Source organism: Ixodes scapularis, unplaced genomic scaffold (genome assembly GCF_016920785.2).
Source record: "Ixodes scapularis isolate PalLabHiFi unplaced genomic scaffold, ASM1692078v2 PGA_scaffold2__306_contigs__length_199485367, whole genome shotgun sequence".
Classification (NCBI taxonomy): Eukaryota; Metazoa; Arthropoda; class Arachnida; order Ixodida; family Ixodidae; genus Ixodes; species Ixodes scapularis.
The window spans coordinates 108,423,762-108,443,418 of NW_024609857.1; the positions used below are offsets into that span (position 1 = coordinate 108,423,762).

At 48.5% G+C, this 19,657-nt stretch overlaps 1 pseudogene; it reads left to right on the forward strand.

Moving 5' to 3' along the window:
- The first annotated feature begins 18,051 nt into the window (after positions 1 to 18,051).
- Positions 18,052 to 19,292, forward strand: LOC115317651 (annotated as a pseudogene).
- Positions 19,293 to 19,657: the final 365 nt, after the last annotated feature.

Sequence of the window (19,657 nt, forward strand, 5' to 3'; positions counted from 1 at the left end):
GGCAAAGCTTAAGTGTCCTCCAATTTTTTTTTTTTTTAAGAAGTTGGGTTGTATTAATTTGAAACAAAAAATGTTAATGTCACATCAAACAGTAACTAAAGCGTTTTCTTATTCCCTCTACATGCATTTGAAAAAAAAAAAGTGTTTTCTTAACCGGAGTTAAAAATGTTTGCGAGCTAGAGGGTTTCAACATGCATTAGCGGACTGATGTTACTGTATGTACCTAATCTGGCTAATTAGAGTGTATGTATGACAGTATCACTCTCACCGAATGGAAATAAATACTACTAAATAATGTAAAATATGGACACTGATTTTTCCTACAACCAAGGAAACATTCTGTATTTAATAATTATTAACTGTATTAAAAAAACGAAAACCTATAAACTTTTTTATTTTTGTATTTAAATGTTTGCTCAAGTATTTGTTTTATTGTGTTGCTTTAATGAATTTATAAAGTATAGTGCGTCACAAGCTAGAAATAATTTAGGCGACGATTGTTAATTTGAGACTTAATTATCTGTGCCTAAATATGGTGATTTGAGTCACTTGAAACATAGCTAAGGTTTACAGCGCCCAAACGACATAATGAAGAAAGGCAAGAGGGTTTGAGGAACACTCAAATAATAAAATACAGGTCGGACGAGAGACGACCTACTTTTGCTTTTTTGGGGGTTTGTTGAGTTGGGGAGCAGTCCCTTCACTCTACATTGCAAGAGCACTTTGTTCCTTAACTGAAGCCCCACTTTAGAAGAACATTTTCCAACGTTAGTCTGATAGCCGGAAGCTTTGATGAAGAAGCCTGTTTTAATTTCGTTTGTTTTTTTTATAAATAAGAGGCCGACGGAGGCTCGGCTGAGAAATACAATGTTTTGACGGCGTACCACCTTCTTGGTTGTTAATTCCCAACTGCGCCATGCAAAAGGGCACCCCCGGCTATGTGCCCTTCTTTCTTACTGAAATCATACTGCCCGATCTGGTGCAGAGTTTTCAGAAGCGAGTGGTGTATGTATCCAATACCCCCTAAAGGGAGTCTTTAAAGTAATAAAGTTAAGTGAAACGGTGTAGAAGTGGCCAGTAGAAAACTGGACATATCCTGCCTAGTTCAGGCTAAGGTGTTTTTTTAGCTCCCCTAAAATTTTTAACCCAAATGGTAAACATATTTACATGTACGCCACATTCTTAGAAAAAAGGGTATGTATAGTCCTCCCTTGGGGGGAGGAACGGTCTTGCAGCCTATGTTCCTTTAGAAAAGGAGAAACTTTCGTCCCTGAAGCAGAAGAGCAACTAGTTCCTCCGTCGCCTGCATCTCATTATGGCGGCCCTGAATCGAGCAAATCGAGCTCAATAAGCCTTAACGAGGACGCTACGTTTCTTGTACGGGACGAGAAAAGCAGCAAATAAAAGCGTAACACGAGCTTTCCGCGAACTGTGTTTATTTCCCAAGCCAGATTCCCCCCACAGGTACAGAAACTTGCGTTTCGAAAGCAGTTACTCAGTCTTCTAGTCGACAGCACTGCGATGTTAAACGGAGACAACGATACCCAGATACTTCGCGCACTTTGCGTCTTACCTTTGGTGTTCCTCGAGTCAAAATTCCTTCGTTAACCGCACATCACGGAGAATGGCAAACTCAATCCGCGAAACCAAAAGCCTCTCTCGAAAGAACAATCTCGAAGCCGCTATTATCGCGTAGCGTGAAAGAAGGTTAAATCGCTAGCCACCAGATGGCGGGGTGAAGCAGAGTAATTGCAAGTAGCTAGGGTAGGTGGCGCTAGGTACCGCCCAATTCATGTTCTACAAAAAAAAAAAAAAATTTGCTTTCCTCAGGCCACTACTGCGCTTAGGGATCCTTTACTATACACACATTACGCTTATTACAAGCATCAGGTGAACATACATTAAGCACATACACGGCACACACAAATATCAATACAATCGCACACCACACTAGCCCGAATACTACACCCGTAAAAAAACAAAAAACAAATTGGCTTGCTCTTTATGTTTATACAGCCTTGATGGAGATGCGCCTCAACGGGTAATCGGTCTCTTAGCTGTAGATGAGAAACTTAGCCAGTGCGGTACAACCGCTAACCTGGGATTTTTAACGTGCATCACGCAGTAGTGATCACACGAACGCGTGCCGGTACGAAACTCATCCAGATCGAAACGGGCGGGGGCGTCGGGGATCGAACCCAGGAGGTTCCCAGCGCAAGCTTTCGCTCCACGCTCCGAGCTGAGACGCGTTAGCCCACTCGGCCACTTCCTCCCTTTACACCCGTACTTTGCGTTTCCTTCTTTTATACTGGTCGTCTTGAACGTACGGAACTTTTCGGTGACTCCCTAAGCAATAAAAAATATTCCCAGCACGTTGATTTTTTCCCAGCAATGTCATACCTCTGAGAGTATTTTGAATGGCTCAGGGGATGAATCTCTTATTAAAAAGTAAACACTCGATCATGCCGTAATTATTTAATAATTACCACATAAATCAAGCCGCTCCAATGCGGTTCGAAGCCATGAGTTTGTTCCCCCACACGGCACGTCGTATCCTGTATTTCTATTGGCTTTTCTATTTGTGCTGTTCGCGCAAAGCTGCTATTGCCGTCTTGAATCAATCGCTGTAGAACGGACTCAGCTGGGAGTGATGCTTCACGGGTGAGAAATCGCCTTTCGATCAACTTGAATGCAGTGAAAGCCGCGACTTGCGGCAGGTGTTAAGTGTACGGAGCTACGCCGTGGCGTGCCCGAAAACTTCTAGCGCTCATCCCAGCGCGCCACTTGGGGGGCACACTGTTAGCAAAAATAACACGTCCAGACGTGTAAACCGTTGTCCCATAGCGGACACGTCGAAACGTGTTCGTTTTACACGAGGCCATTTGTGTTCTTCGTCTACACATGAGGTGCTGTGTAAACTTAACACGCTACACCGTGTCTGCCTTCCGCAAAACCGTTTCGAGCGTGTTCCTTATAAAACATGGCGGCCAGCGGCCGAGAACAGGTGAGAGACGAGCCCAGCGAGCCGCGCGCCTTTCAGCCGAATTGAAAGCACACAGGGCGCGTTAGTTCTCGTTCGATGTCTTTTATACACAGTAAAGTCTCCAAGCGGCGGACGTAGCTACTTGCAAAGGTACGTACGTGCGTTGTCGGCGGTCGGCGGCGTCGGTAGCTTCAACAATCCGCTAGACAAAAAAAAAACAAAAAAAAAAAAAACAACGAATGCCAAACTCACATGGATAAATAACTTGAGCAAACTATTTAGAATCGGGCGGTAACTTGCGCCACCTACCGAGATTTCTAGCAGCCTGTTTTTTTTAAAAAAAGAGGAGTCTGTTAACACTGCGAACGACCACGACTACACAGCAACCCTACATACAACGCAGGCGACACAGCACACAGCCACACAAACACAACAACCGACACTACGGCCCACACTTCCTACTCGATATCCATTTCTCCCCGCGGCGCATATAAGCTTGACATGTGCGGGTGAGCTCTTTGGTCGCTGACCATTACAGATTTACAGAAGAATACACAAAACACGGCGCAATGGACAGCCGTGTGTTAGAACTGTTTGCATTTAAAAAGTATGGAGGCAAAATCTATAATGTTAGTCCGTTGCAATAAATAACGATATGTTAACAATAAATCTTAAACCGGTCATGGAAAAGTTCAAATTTTCGTTATTTTCTTGTTTGACCAGTGTTACGAGCAGTCCGACTAGCTTGAATCAGATAGGAAAACAAATTATTGGGATTTTGTCATTACGCATACAACAATAAATGAAAATGATCCTTGCGCAAAGCATTTTTTATATATTTTTGTGAAGGACATCCGGACATCCGCCCAACACTTCACTTCCGCTAGTTGCAGCAGTTGCAGTACGGGAGCAGACGCCTTCACTTTTGGGGCGTTTTGATGCAGTTTCTTGTCGTATGTCGTGTCGGTGTCGAGAAGAGCGGTGGGGCTTGGGAGTTTGTGACCGGTGTTATTCGTGAACACTGGTGTGGGGCGCTGATGCGTCTTTTTTTTTATACTGCCACCACCCCGAACTTTGAAGATACACGGGCCCGTAGCAGTGCATTATGCTGGATCGCGACCTCCTTCTCTGTTGACGTCGCTTTCCTGGTACCACTCGTGGATACTGCAAGCGTTTAAACAGTGTGCACCGTCTCGCCTACATCCCCGGTGACGTACTCGACCTGGTGAAACTTATTGCTTCCGTCATTTTAGAGTACGCAAGGCAGTTATCTCGTTGGTCTGGTTTCGGTTATAAAAGCAAGGCAAAACGCTCGTAGTTCCCGCCCTCAGTACACGTTGGACATCTTCGACACTTTGACACCGGATAACTGAATGAATGAGGATTTACATTCACTTCCGAGGTTACTCTCGCCGCTTCCTCACCGTTGAGCAGCAGGATCAGCTGGCGACAAGCCGCGGATGAAAGGCTTGAGTATCAACAGCCCAAGCGCACTCGGTGCCGATGCGGGCGACGCGGGTTTCTGTCAACCGGGAGGCCAGCACAAACCGTGACCATTCCAGCTCTTCGTCATGACACGGTGTTGCAGAGAGCAGGGTAAAATACAGCTACACGGATCACCGAAGCAAACGACTGCTATCTTAAATCTTGGCTTGTGATTGCGCCTTTGTAGTAGATCATCTTATTCGTTTTGCTGGAGAGACGCAAACGACGGGCATAACAAAATCGCTTGCATATTCCGCATATCTCACAAAAGCATTTACCCTGTCACCTTGCGAAAAGCGCGAAACACGGAGTCCGCACCGTCCTAAGCTTCTCGTTTTTTACCTGCTTTAGAGCAGTTTGTACCTGCTAGTAGATATGCCTACTGAAACTGAAACAGGGCAGTGCCAGAGAGAAAGAGACAAAGTTGACAAAGCTTGCTCGCTCTCCGCTTTCTCAACTCTCAAGTGATTGTACCATAATAAATGCACCAACGCGTCTTCCAAAATAAAGAAAGAGCACTACGTTCACAACATAAAAAATGGTCTCAGTACATGCATCTGTGGGCAGGTAGGAAACCTTGCCCTAATTTTTTCACGCCGCATGATTGGCGCAACAAACTCGTTGCAGGACCGAATCATCTACTCGAGCGGTGTGCGTCGCTATGCAAAGGCAGTCCACCACGAAGCATAAAGAACGGCAGATTTAAGACAACAATCCGGAGTCCATTATTCAATTTAAACAACGTAATTTTCTTGAAAACGCCCGCTGCTTCTTACTCACGGTATGTGTCGGGATACTTCCACAGTTTGAAACGGAACGAAGGAAGATTTACTTTTAAAAACGCTCGCTGCGTCCTCCCGGACCAGCTGGACCGGATCAGCTGACGACCACGGGACTGTACCCGTCGAACCTCCACCACGCAACATACAATTTGCGCTCCGTGTTAAAAGCGTGGTTCAAACAGACCCGGAATACAAAGCACCGCACCACACACGACGAATGTTTCAGCTCTTTTTCGCATCGCCGGGTTGCACCAAACAGAACGAGATCGCCGAAGTCAACGCCGCGCTGTCGTGAACCTTGGCTTGTGGTTGCGAACTCGTGGACCCTGTGACTCCCTTCGCTTTCAAAGCACACACGACGATTACGAATGCTACTTTCCGTCTTCCAGGAACATCACAGGGGCACTTCCCCGGTCACGTCTTCACTATGTGCTCGCAAACTCCGAAGCTCTATGCGAAGCTTCTCGCGTCCCGTCAAACCAAAACAGTGGCGGCGCCATGCGTACTAGCTAGATTTTCTCCGGTCAAACAAAAACAACGAAAGCCAACCGGCGCTTGCTTCCAGCGTACATCGGCGTTGCGCTTGCGCCGTGGCCAGATCACTTGCAGTTGATGGTTGAAGCAAAAACGAAGCCAACTGCAATGTCACGTGTTCACATCGAGGACACGCTTTTTGTATCCATTTTAACTGTTTGAAACGAACAATTCGACCCATGACTTTATTTGCGGTGTCTAAGAGACTGTTATCAGGACCCCTAAACTAAATACAAACATGGGCGACATGAGGGAAGCCGCATTGACATCGACCAGAAGATGGCGGTGAGCACGGTAAGCGCGGGTTTCGCCAACGTCCTGCGACATGGCGCAATTGCTTTTGGTGCATATCGGTCTCCGAGACATGTTTCTTTCTGCGGCATTTGTCTCGACGGTCCTTTCTAAGTGTGTCGCCAAGCATTCCGGTGCTTCGATAGCCGGCAATGCCGCGGTCGTCGCCGGGGGCGATGCGTGTTATCGAGGTCGGCTACACGGTTATGCGTGTATGACCGAACCAAAACACGTTTTTTACAACCTCGCATGATTTCTGAACGGATTATCCGTTACTCATCGCGTAAATTTATGGTAATTTGTGTAAATAGCGTGTTTTTCACCCCAAATATTCGCCAAATACACGGGACTTGCTAACAGTGCAGTTTCTCCAGGAACCGTAGTATATTTAAACAGCAAAATAAAGGGTATTTTTTTTTTACCTACTATTGTTTTTTAATGCCGAAATTTCATACTGTAAATATACGTACTTTCCGTCACGATTTCATACTGTTCAGTCCTTACCCCAGAGCGCAATCGCTCTCGGGGACGAGACAATTCCGACAGTCACATTGGCCACTGTACGATAGCGGTAGGAGCTTCTACTGTTCAGACCAGCGTTAAAACATGACTATCCGCACGTTGATCGATTGCACGTAATCCCTCAAGTGGTATTAAACTTTTTAATGTAAAGCGGAATGTCAACCTGCGACACCCCGCCCCCTTCGATCACGGCCCGACCAGCGGCATCAATGCCCAACAGTTTACGATCTCATCTTCTTGTTACACCAGTGATACGCGAACACACAGTCACATCGGCGATAATTCCAGTCTTCAGTTCACAACCCACATCACAGCCATCACAATGTTTCAGCTATGTTGCTGACACGCACAAATACAGAACCACGTTGAACGCCGGTTGCACTCGGCATCAGAAAACAGAACCGAACCCAGCACGGAAGGCACCCAGGCAGCCTGCAGCAAAACCTGCCTGTCTTGGACGCAGTTCCTGCGGTTTCCATATCGTCGAAAACGTCGACACAGTTCCGCGTGGTTTCGCTACTGTAGTGACTGTAGTTCCGTGCCGCGCGAGTCCCGCAATCCCAAGGAGGTTAGAAGTACTAGGAGGGGGCACGTTGCAATATTGGTGAAGCCTAGTCATAAAAAGTTTAAACGATTTTGTGCCCAGGGTGACCGCAGATCTCTCTGGCGATTGGTGCGCGTGACATGTCACGTGTGAAATGGATGGTTGATTGTAGGAAGACTCCTTGCAGGTTTGCGCGCGCTCCGTCCGGTAGGTTTTATCAGGTCGAAGTCTAGACTGTGGTGTATTCTAGTACCCCACAGCAAGACGAAGTCTAGCTACGGTCATGTGATGTGGTCACGTTGGCATGGTAAGTGAGGAGAGTAAGGAGGAAAATGAGAAAGAGGCGAGGCGTCAAGGGAGCATGGCTTGTGGAGGCTACGCGGCCGACGTCATGCCCTCTCCTACCCTTCTATTCTCCATGCGCAATCCGGATACGGCAATCCCCCAGTGTACGTGGCGCTGCTGGCACTGCTCCGGAAATTCGCTGTTTCTAGCGGCTTCGTTTGCTCGTTTGATAAAATTAGTGATAAAAACGTCAATGCAACCGAAATGTTCTGCACGTTTGGACTAGAAGACGGAATTACAGGCGGCCTTCGCTGCCGCTGAAGCTCAATCAACTCAACAGCTATTTATTAAACAACGTGCGCGACCTGCTCAAAAAACGAAACCGAAAGAAGATGAGTCGGGAGGACGAAAGCTTTCTCCTGTCTGCCTGGAGAAGGAGAAAAACGTTTCGTTCCTCCCCTTTTCTCGTGTCCGCTTTGGGGCGCGTCAGTAGAAGGGAGGAAGACGCGCCCTTGCTAACTTTTTCCTCCTTTTTTTTCTTAGAGTGCATGTCTTCTTTTTTCGTCCGTATTATAATATTTATCAAAAATATATATAACAACGTCAATAAATACTTTAAAATTATTTTGCTTAAACCTAAAGGTTATAAAAACAAAAAATGAGCGATCATTTTCACCCGACGAAATCCCCCCCCCCCCCCCTCCCAACATAGTACACGCGTACACGTTCAAGAACGCCCTTGCTTTCGCAAAGGGTAACAATATTGGGCTAAGGATGACATGGAGAGCACGACAAGCACCCTAGTATAGAGTAGCTTAATCATTTGTTCACTTTTTTAACTCACTCGAATTGATTTCGAAACACAAATGTTACCGGAAATCGGCCGTTGGCTGGTGGGCCCGTTTCATAGTCCTTGAAGCAATTAGCTGTGCCGCCAAGTACAGGATCCCACTGGTAATATCTGTACACCGTGTACCACGTCTCGGCTAGCAGGCAGCACTTGTTTAAATAAATATTATAAAGAAACTTTAGGCTTGAACAGTACGCATAGCATGTCATCGTAAACGCATGCCTACGAAGCTCTACCAACTTTAAACACCAACCATATTCAACGAACGTATGATTTAAAAAGCCCCTGACCAAAACTACCTTAAATTCGAATCTACATGTCGTGATGAATGTGCTTTCTTTCCACGACGCGTGCCAGTATACTTTCACTTGAAGCATAAAATGAAGATGTAAAATGTAATCATTAGTTTCAACACCCATTGCAAAATATTTGATCAGACCAATCTCATGAATGTTTCCCAGGAAATTAAAAGGTAGCGTTACTGCACCTTAATCATCTGTACGCTTCAGGGATGTTAAAATCTTGCATCAGACAAATAGCTCAGGTGAAGTTAAAAAAAATGAGGCTGAAATATATTGAAATATTGCCGATTGAGTTACACGCAAATTTAAATAATTTAAACGAAACTCTTTTGAAAGACGTCTTGCCTTCACTCCCAAGAGAGAGGTGGCATTTGCGCTCAATGGAAGGTTTCAACAACTTGAAACTCCAACTGATTTAAACTATACTTCGTCTCATCCTACGATAGACTAAAGGTCAAAGCCACTGGCCGCCAGGTCCAATCACGTTCCACGCTATACTATGACACGCTTCGAAATGATTAGGCTTGGACGAATAATGCTCCGAATTCAAAAACGCTGCGTCACTTTATAGCTTCGACAATGCAAAGAGCCAGTACGTCGTGGCTTTTGTTGCAGTGTGAAATGGTTGAGTCACTCATTGCTCGATCCGAACCACTGTCCGCCCATTCCCATCAGTGATCCGAGACGCGTGCACCGATACGTGCATCGAATCGAAGTTCCATGCTATGTCCAAGTGGCTCGCGATTGGATCTGGCGGTTCGTAGCTTCCGCCTTTAGTCCATCGTAGGGTGAGACGAAGTATAGTGAACTAAAACACCCAGAAGAAAATACCTGATCGGCGTCTTGATACCTTCCAAGTATTGCATTCAGCTCCAGCCAAGATGAAATTGCGGGAGTTCCACATATAAATATTACACTGATGCCCGCGAATAAACATGGGTACAGGCTTGACATTGACACGTTGACAGTCAAAGTAAATTTTCGTAGAGTTAAAGCTCCGCGTAAGCTCACTCCGGTTTTATATGGCGGTGGTTCTGTAATTTGTTTTATTCCTTACTGCATATAGTGACGGCACATCCGGTGCAGATTTTCAGAATAGCAAGCTCTGCCTGTTAAAAATCAAATCAAATTACTTCCCACCTGTTTTACTATCTAGTAAATGCTTTAGACCTCTCAAATTGTTCATTTATTATGAACATTATATTATAATTATGCCCATGTATTATAAATAAATACCCTTAACGAAAAAAGGAGCCGAGATATATTTCAGCATTCATAAATTAAGCAAAAGGTACTATGTGTATTTTTTTTAGAATATTCTTGATGAATTGTTTGAAAAAAACATCCTTCCAATTATACATGTTAGAACACCGTATTGTGTTAAACAAAAGGCTCCGAAGCTGTTAAAGCGATGAAATTTACTATGCATATAAAAACCTAAGTTCTGTTCGAACATGAATCACCTATGTGTTTATACTCCCGTGTTATACACGCGGAGCACTCTTGTATGTAACGCGCTGCTAGTAACTCAGTATTTCTATCAATTTAATTTATTTAGTAAACGAAATTACGACTTAGCGTCTTTTCTAGAGAAGAAATGAATAACGTTTTTCAGTTTTTTTTAGTAATGAGTAATTGTAGTCAGTTGCCTTCTGGAGGAGAACGGGTACAACACAAATTACCGGATTTGGATTTCACCCAATCTAGCGCCTGTGTATTTTATGGCAAAAACGTGCCAACAAGAAAACAAGCACTGATGCCTATGAATGTGTTAAAACTAGTAAATATCAAAAGCACGATACATTTGAAGGTGGCTACGCTCCGGAAAAACGACGTATCCAGAGTAACGGAAAAATGACTTGCTAGTTTTGGGCGCGAGTAACGCGTTCTTTTTTAAAGTCTCTAACGGGTAACTTCTGGGCTTTGTGGCCCGTCACCGCGCAAAAGAACTCGTGCTTGGCGCCCGGCGCGCAATGTGCGCGCGAGCCACGCAAAAGGCTCGGGCTCAGAGTTCGTCCACCGCAAGCATAAACTGAAGGTGTGTGTTTTGATTTCTTCTCGTTTGTCCTTCTTTCGGGTGAGCAGTAGCACCGAACCCCACATTATTTGGCGCTCCACGCGAGGCCTACTGCTCCCCCGCGGGTTATACCGCAGGCTTTTAGCCCGTTGTAGGCGTGTTAAACTGGTTTTTCTTGCTTTTGCCATCCCCGATAGGCCTACGTGGTCGTTCTATTAGGCTTCGGCCACCGGACGCCATCTTTGCCATCGCGGCTTGGGTATTGTGTATATTGTGCATACTGTAGTCTATTAAGTGTTTTCCCCTTTTTTGTGTTATGTTTTGTTCTCTATTTGTGTTTGGCTGTTTTTCTGTGGTTGCTTTTGCGATGCAGACCCGTCATAGAGCCGTCGCAGACCAAGGCGAGACCGGAGAGCGGCCTGACCCGACATCCATAGACCTGATGGCTCGGGTAGCCAACCTCTGCGACACGGTAGCTCAACGCTTGGTCCTGGCTGATCACGGACGCCAAGGGCAAAGGCCACGACTTCATGTTCCGGTCCCGTTGTACACGGGCTACGACGACCGGAAGTGCGTGGCCGACTTCCTGGCCAAGCTCGCGGCCGAAGAGCTGGCAACGGGAGCCTATGACGAATACGTCCTGGCGCGGGTTCTGCCCGCGGCATTCCAGGCGAGCGCCGCGCACTGGTGGCGTATCGTGGCCCCCTTCCCCACCTGGGAAGACTTTCGGCGGAAGTTTCAAGATGGATTTCTTCCACCTTGGTACCAGTCTCGAGCCCAGCGAGAACTAGAGCGCCGGACCCAGCACCCGGACGAGACCCTCGTCGAACCTGTACGAGTGACGCAGGAGCTCTTTGGCAGAGCTGCCCAACGACGTCGGAGTCGTACAGGGTTGCTCGGGTGATGCAGCAGAGCCACCCAAGATTCCGGCCCTACCTGCGTGGCCGCACGTATTCCACCTTGGAGCAGCTGGCCTGGGACGCTCACGGCATACAAGAGACGCTGCTGGCCGAGCTGCAGTATCGGCCCCCGCCACCGCCTAAAGAAGCTCTCGAGCCGTCCTGTGCCTGGCGAGCTCCCGGGCCCAGAAGTCCAACTCAGCGCCAAACCCTGGATGGCGCGGTCGGTCACCCCCGTCGCTGGACTCCTACGCCTTCGGGCAATGGGAGCGCGGGAGACCACTCGATGGTTCGGGCCCCCGGCTACGTGCCCGGCCAGCTGGATCGAGATTACGGCATGGTGAAAGCAGTTCAAGGTCCTTCCACCGCAATGCCAACCGGGGCGCCGATCGCTGGTCCAACGAGGGTTACCGCTGGTAACCCAACGAGGATTACCGCTGGTCCAACGAGGGTTACCGGTTACCGCATTTTTGCTTTTTAATAAAGCTTGGTTAGAGTTTCAAAGTTGAAGATTAATTAATCATTCCTAACCAGACGGATGTCCGTCAAAAATGTTTACATTTAACAAGAAAGGCCGCAATGATAAACGCAGGCAAGCCCTACGCACGGTCCTAACCGGCGCAACTCGGTGCCGTGCTTCGGCTGTGGCCGCCATGGCCACTTCCGGCGTGACTGCACTGACCTGTGACACAACCGTTCTGCAGCCTCGGGAAACGAGTTGACCCCTGAACCTTGTCGGCCGCGATGACCATACACAACCGGGCAAAACTTCCATCGGTATGTCGAATTCAACCTCACCTTGAGGTAATTGAGCCTCGTATAACAGTTACAGTGCTCGGAATAGCTGTGGCAGCGCTGATTGATACCGGTTCGAGTATGTCGCTTATTAGGGACTACCTGATTGAACGCTGCAAAGAGCAGAAAGCCAACCTGCGCGAGGCTAACGTGCGCTTACAGCTGGCGTCAGGACGAGAAATGCTCGCGAGTCATGCAGTGAGATTACAGATCGGGCCTAACGAGAAAAAACGCCGTCAGCGTTTCGTTTGCTTACCTGGTGTAACGGTACCGACTCTTTTGGGGCGAGATTTCATTTTCGGGGAGAACCTGGTTCCTGACTTTCCGAACAAAGGCTACCGGTTAGGTAGTGCCGCGAAACTGATCCCGTTTACCAGACGAGAGGATTGTATTGTCAGTGTCGATAACGTTGGCGTTACAACGCCTGCTTTCCGACTCCCGTGTGCGGTAAGCGATTCTCTGCAGAAGTGTCCTGCTACTGACCAGCAAAAGCGGCGTCTCCAAAGGCTCCTTAATGAGTTTTCTCCGATGTTCCCGGAGAATCTCGGCACGACCGGTGTCCTAAAGCATTCAATAGACACCGGGACTACACGGCCCCTACGCTGCCACCCTTGACCAATCAGCGTACACAAGCGAGCCCAGCTAGAGAAGGCGCTCCAAGAGATAATCGACACGGGCGCCGTACGTGAGTCGCAGAGCTCTTGGGCCTTCCCGATCGTCCTTGACCCCCAAAAAATGGAACGGTTACCGCATTTAGGAATGCCTGAATGCGGTAACTGTTCGTGACGCGTACCCGTACCCCTCGATTGAGTCGATCATGTACAATTTGGGAAACGCGAGTTTTTTCACAACTCTTGACTGTAGTCGCGGTTTCCTCCAGAGAGAGGTCGAACCCGCTGACATGGAGAAAACAGCATTCACATGCTAAAGAGGATTGTTCGAGTTTGTGCGTTTGCCTTTTGACTTGAGCAACTCTCCTGCCACATTCCAACGTCTTATGGGCATCGTGCTTGGAGATGCACGGCACAACTTCGCTATGGCATATATGGATGACGTAGTAGTCTTCTCACGCGCGTTTGAAGAACATCTTGCGCACCTTCGGACTATTCTCGAGTGCATGCGGAGTGCTGATTTGACAGTTCACGCGGGAAAAATGTAACTGGCAAGATCTAAGATGAACCTGCTCGGTTTTGTAATCGACGATAGAGCGCTTCGCTCTAACGAGGACAAGCTGAGAGCCATAACTGAATTTCCTTCCGCCCATGTTGCAAAGAGCTTGCAGCGATTTTTTGGCATGGTTGGATTTTACCGCCAGTTTATCCTAAAGCCCCTTCATGTTTCAAAAATAGCGCAAGGTGCGTCGATGCGCGAGGCACGTGCAATGTGCAGCCCTTGGCAAGATCATGGCGGCACAGCACGGTACTGAGCTGGATATCCGACGCGATGAACTTCCCAGAATTGGCGCGCGGCACATGCCTCGAGCATGTCTACAACACAGAATGGCGCCACTTTTCCCAGGATAGAGGGGTTTTAGTTTATCCCCCACACTCTAAGAAAAAATGGAGGAAAATGTAGCAACGGCGCGTCTTCCTCCCTTCTACTGACCCGCCCCCAAGCGGACACGAGAAAAGGGGAGGAACGAAACGTTTTTCTCCTTCTCCAGGCAGACGGGAGAAAGCTTTCGCCCTCCCGACTTATCGTCTTTCGCTTTCGTTTTTCGAGCAGGCGGCGCACGTTGTTTAATAAAGAGTTGTTGAGTTGATTGAGGTTCAGCGGCAGCGAAGGCCGCCTGTAATTCCGTCTTCTAGTCTAAACGTGCAGAACATTTCGGTTGCATTGACGTTTTTATCACTAATTTTATCAAACGAGCAAACGAAGCCGATAGAAACAGCGAAGTTCCGGAGCAGTGCCAGCAGCGCCACGTACACTGGGGGATGGCTGTCTCCGGATTCCGGGACTCGCGCGGCACGGAACTACGGTAGCGAAACCACGCGGAACTGTGTCGACGTTTTCGACGTTATGGAAACCGCAGGAACTGCGTCCAAGACAGGCAGGTTTTGCTGCCGGCTGCCTGGGTGCCTTGCGTGCTGAGTTCAGTTCTGTTTTTCGATGCCGAGTGCAACCGGCGTTCAACGTGGTTCTGTATTTGTGCGTGTCAACAACACAGCTGCAACATCGTGATGGCAGTGTCGTGGGTTGTGAACAGAAGACTGGAATTATCGCCGATGTGACCGTGTGTTCGCGTATCAGTGGTGTAACAAGAAGATGAGATCGTAAACTGTCGGGCATTGATGCCGCTGGTCGGGCCGTGGTCGGAGGGGGCGGGGTGTCGCAGGTTGACATTCCGCTTTACATTAAAAAGTTTAATACCACTTGAGGGATTACGTGCAATCGATCAACGTGCGGATAGTCATGTTGGACGGTAAGCTCCTATCGTTGGTCTGAACGGTAAGCTCCTATCGTACAGTGGCCAATGTGACTGTCGGTTGTCTCGTCCCCCCCCCCCCCCCCCCCCGACAGCGATTGCGCTCTGGGGAAAGGACAACAGTACGAAATCGTGACGGAAAGTACGTATATTTACTGTGTTTAATTTTAGCATGAAAAAACAATAGTAGGAAAAATCGAAAAAAAAAGAGCTACCCTTTATTTTGCTGTTTAAATATACTACGGTTCCTGGAGAAACTGCCCTCCAAGTGGCGCGCTGGGATGAGCGCTAGAAGTTTTCAAGCTCGCCACGGCGTAGCTCCGTACCTGCCGCTAGTCGCAGCTTTCACTGCATTCAAGTTGATCGAAAAGCGATTTCTCAGCCCGTGAAGCATCACTTCCAGCTGAGTGAATATCCGCTCTACATAGATTAATTTAAGACGGCAAATGCAGCTTTGCGCGAACAGCACAAATAGAAAAACCAATAGAAATACAGGCTACGACGTGCCGTGTGAGGAAACAAACTCATGGCTTCGAACCGCATTGGAGCGGCTTGATTTATTGGCTTTCAAATAATTACGGCATGATCGAGCGTTTACTTTTTAATAAGAGATTCATCCCCTGAGCCATTTAAAATACTCTCAGGGGTATGGCATTGCTGGAAAAAATCAACATGCTGGGAATATATTTTATTGCTTAGGCAGTCACCGAAGAGTTCCGTACGTTCAAAACGACCAGTATAAAAGACGTAAACGCAGAGCACGGGTTTTGTGTTCGGGTTAGCGTGGTGCTCCGTTGTATTGATAATTGTGTGTGCCGTGTATGTGCTCAATGTATGTTCACCTGATGCTTCTAATAAGCGTAGTGTGTGTATAGTAGAGGATCCCCAAGCGCCGGAGTGCGGCTCTGAAGCGCAGTAGTGGCCTGGGAAGAGCAAAATATTTTCTGTAGAACATGAATGGGGCGGTACCTAGCGCCACCTAGCCGAGTTACTTGCAATTACTCTGCTTGACCCCGCGACCCCGCCATCTGGTGGCTAGCGATTCAACCTTTCACGCTACGCGATAAACAGCCGCTTCGAGTTTGTTCTTTCGAGAGCGGCTTTTGGTTCGCGGATTGAGTTTGCCCTTCTCCGTGATGTGCGGTTGACGAAGGAATTCTGACTCGAGGAACACCTAAGGTAAGACGCAAAGTGCGCGAAGTAACTGGGTATCGGTTGTCTCCGTTTAACATCGCAGTGCTGTCGACAAGAAGACTGAGTAACTGCTTTCGAAACGCCTGTGACGGGAATCTGGCTTCGGAAATAAACACAGTTCGCGGAAAGCTCGTGTTATGCTTTTATTTGCTGCTCCTCTCATCCCGTACAAGAGACGTAGCGTCCTCGTCAAGCCTTATTCGGCTCGATTTTCTCGATTCGGGGCCGCCATATTGAGATGCAAGCGACGGAGGAACTTTGCTCCCCCGCTTCAGGGACGAAAGTTTCTCCGTTTCTAAAGGAACATAGGTTACAAGACCGTTCCTCCCCTAAGGGAGGACTATCCATACCATTTTTTCTAAGAGTGCACTGTGCGGAGATAGCACGGCCTCTGAACTAACTGCTGTGCCAAGGCGTCAAGTGGCGTTGGACTGGAGGCACAGCAAAATGCTTTCCTTCAACTGTCCAGAGCTATTGCTGAAGCAGCATCTTTGAAGCTCCCGGACCCCAATCGTCGGTTTGTATTGCAAACCGATGTGAGCGGCTACGGTTTAGGTGGTGTGCTGCTTCAAGGCTTTGATGGTGTCTTACGACCCGTAGCGTTTGCTATCCATACGGTGACCGCAGCTCAAAATAATTACAACGTTTGCGAGCTTGAGTGCCTAGCCATCATATTCGCCCTGCAGAAATTCAAAAAGTAAGGGCGCAAACGAGCTGGTGTACATTGCACATGGTTGAAAAAACCCCGAGACTGCGGGTAAACGACACAACACTAAAAAAGAAATTCAACACGGATCTTGATGGCGCGCCCTTTCTGATCCAGTCAGATAATGTCGCCTTGTCGTGGCTTCAGCGGCTGGAACATCAGGCAGGACGATTAGTACGCTAGGCACTGACGCTTCCAAAAATTTGACTATACCATTGTGCACAAGCCAGGTTCACTAAACAAAGTCGCAGACGCCTTGTCGCCCGCTCCGCTCGGCGAAGAGGACGTGCACGAGGATGCCATTATTGTGGCTACGATAGATGCTGGCTCGCGCTGGGGTACTTTGATTAGCCGAGATGAGCTTCGTGCAGCACAGCAAAACGATGGACTTTGTTGCAGGGTCTCAAAGTGGCTGTCTTCACGGGACCGACGTGGCAAAAAAGTCGCTGACATGGGTTTCGTCTCGTACTTGCTGGCCGAAGACGGTAAGCTGTTCCGGTACATACCTCAGATTGACGACGAGGAGGGTGGCTCCATAGATGCTCCATTTCGAGCCGTAATACCTTGCCGACTTCGCACGTCATTCATTAGACACTAACATGACTCTGCTTTGGCTGGTCACAGTGGTGGCTGCAAGACTTTTGAAAAGATAAGCCGTACTGCAACTTGGCCAGGAATTCGACAGGACGTGCTGAGGTACGCTCGTTCGTGCCCGGTTTGTCAGAAAGCGAAACTGCGTGGTGGTCAGCCCCCTGGTCTCATGCAGCCAGTCGTGAGTCGATCCCCGTGAAAATGCGTTGCTGTCGACGTCATGTACCCTTTCCCACGCAGTCCGCGTGGGAACCAGCACATCCTGGTTGTCATAGATCACTTTAGCAAGTGGGTGCAGCTATTTGCATTGCGACCGATGACGTCCAAGAAAATCTGGTCTTGTCTAATGGAGACGTTCACACGCTTCGGATTTCCGGCGAAATTGATTAGCGACAACGCTACTTATTTTACCAGCAAAGTATTCCGAGACTCATGTGTCGCATTGGGCATCCAACTCAAGCGCACGTCTTCCTATCACCCACAAGCTAACATCACAGAGCGGGTGAACCGGAACTTAATATCGATTAATAACTGAGACCGAACGTCACCATGACTGGGACGCAAAGATCCCAGAACTCGCGTTCGCAACGCGCACAACCCTTAACCGGTCTACTGGTTTTACGCCAGTTTGCCTTAATTTCAGAGAGGAGCTGACTTTCCCGCTAGAAAACACTTGTACGACCAACAACCCTGGCGCTGCTCGTTCATACGGTCAGTTTGCAGGAAGCCTACGACGCAGACTCAGGGACATCATTCGTGATGCCCGGGAGAGCTTGGACGTCACACGGCTACAGCAGGCTGAACAGTACAATCGTGGCCACCGAGACGTGCTGTTGGAGGCCTTATACTCCGACGGACACACCCATTTAGTGACGCCTCCGGAGGTTTCACAGCTTCCCTGGCGGACATGTGGGGTGGTCCGTATCCAGTGCGAGACAGGGCCTCACGCCTCACGCACACGCTCGTTCATTGTGAGTCTGGACGATTCACTGGACCTGTTCATGTCACCAACATTAAACGGTATTATAAATTGGATGACGAACTTTTCTCGTAGGTGGAGGGTGATGGCTATCCGGGTTATACTTAAAAATAAACTTAATTCCGCGAGGACTCTTTTTGATGTTGGTGACGAAGACGAAGACAAAGAAAATGCGCGCTGCAATAGCCTTTGGCGAGAACGTGTTTCCGCACCATACAGATTGTGCGCGTAGTTCTTTGCGATATACACCAATAATGTGCTCGCAAATATAGCTAGTCTATTGCCGCCCCAAACGTTACCGACGCTTCCTTGTAGAAGCCTCTCAAAAAGACAACTCTTGACTCTTTTTTTTTTTTGTTCTTTTCGAACCTTCGACATGTCGCGCTACCGCCACAGCCGTTGCCGGAGGTTCTCTCAACCTCCTCGATGAGCCACGTCGTTTCGGGAACTACGGCAACGCAGTCGGCGGCCGAGGACCCTCTACCGGTCCTAGCTACGCCGCCAGACGCAGGATCTACGACCATGGCGGTTCCTGAGAAAGCCATATCAGCAGCCCCCGCAGCGGCTACGACGACGGCAACGGGGCGCTTACCAACGGACACCAGGACCGCTACGAAGGTTCAGCAGAGTGTGACGTTGCCAGCTACGGCCCCGGGGGTAGCCACTCGTCCTGAAGTGGCGTGTCCACACTAAGGGTCTCTGCTGATGGTGTACGGCCTCAACTCTAACAAGATTAACGCCGAGAAGCTTTTCAAGCTGCTCTGCCTGTACGGCAACGTCGCCAATATATTTTTTTCTGAAGAACAAGAACGGCTGTGCCATGGTGCAGATGGAGGACCACCTGGCCAAGCAGAGAGCAGCGCGTCACCGAAAAACCGCACAGTTCTCCATTATCAAGATGCAGCTCGGGTACTAAAACAAGGCGCTTCTGAATGACGCGCAGCTGCCCTTTCAATTTCCAGACTTCAAGTTGTCCTTCAAGGACTTCATTGGCAACTGCAACAACCGCATCACCAATCCGGAGGCGGCCTCCAAGCACCGCATCCTGCCGTCTATGCGTCGTCACAACCCCCTCGTCCTCTAGCACCACCAACCAGAGAGCACAGCCACGGAGTTGGAGGACAGAGAGGGGGCGGGGAGGGGGTGTTTGTGGGCTTTGCGGCCCATCACCGCGCAAAAGAACTCGTGCTCGCCGCCCGGCGCGCAACGTGCGCGCTAGCCACGCAAAAAGCTCGGTCTCAGAGTTCGCCCGCCGCAAGCATAAAGTAAAGGTGTGTGTTTTGATTTCTGCCTCGTTGGTCCTTTCGGGTCAGAAGTAGCACCGAACCCTACAAACTGCATTTAGTCACTCTTCTATTAACGTGTAAATGTCTGATTCGCACTTCTATTCGCACACGTACTAGTCGAAATATATCGTCATTTAACGAAACGTATAATATTTACAGAGTGCGAATTGCTTTATTCCTATCTAAG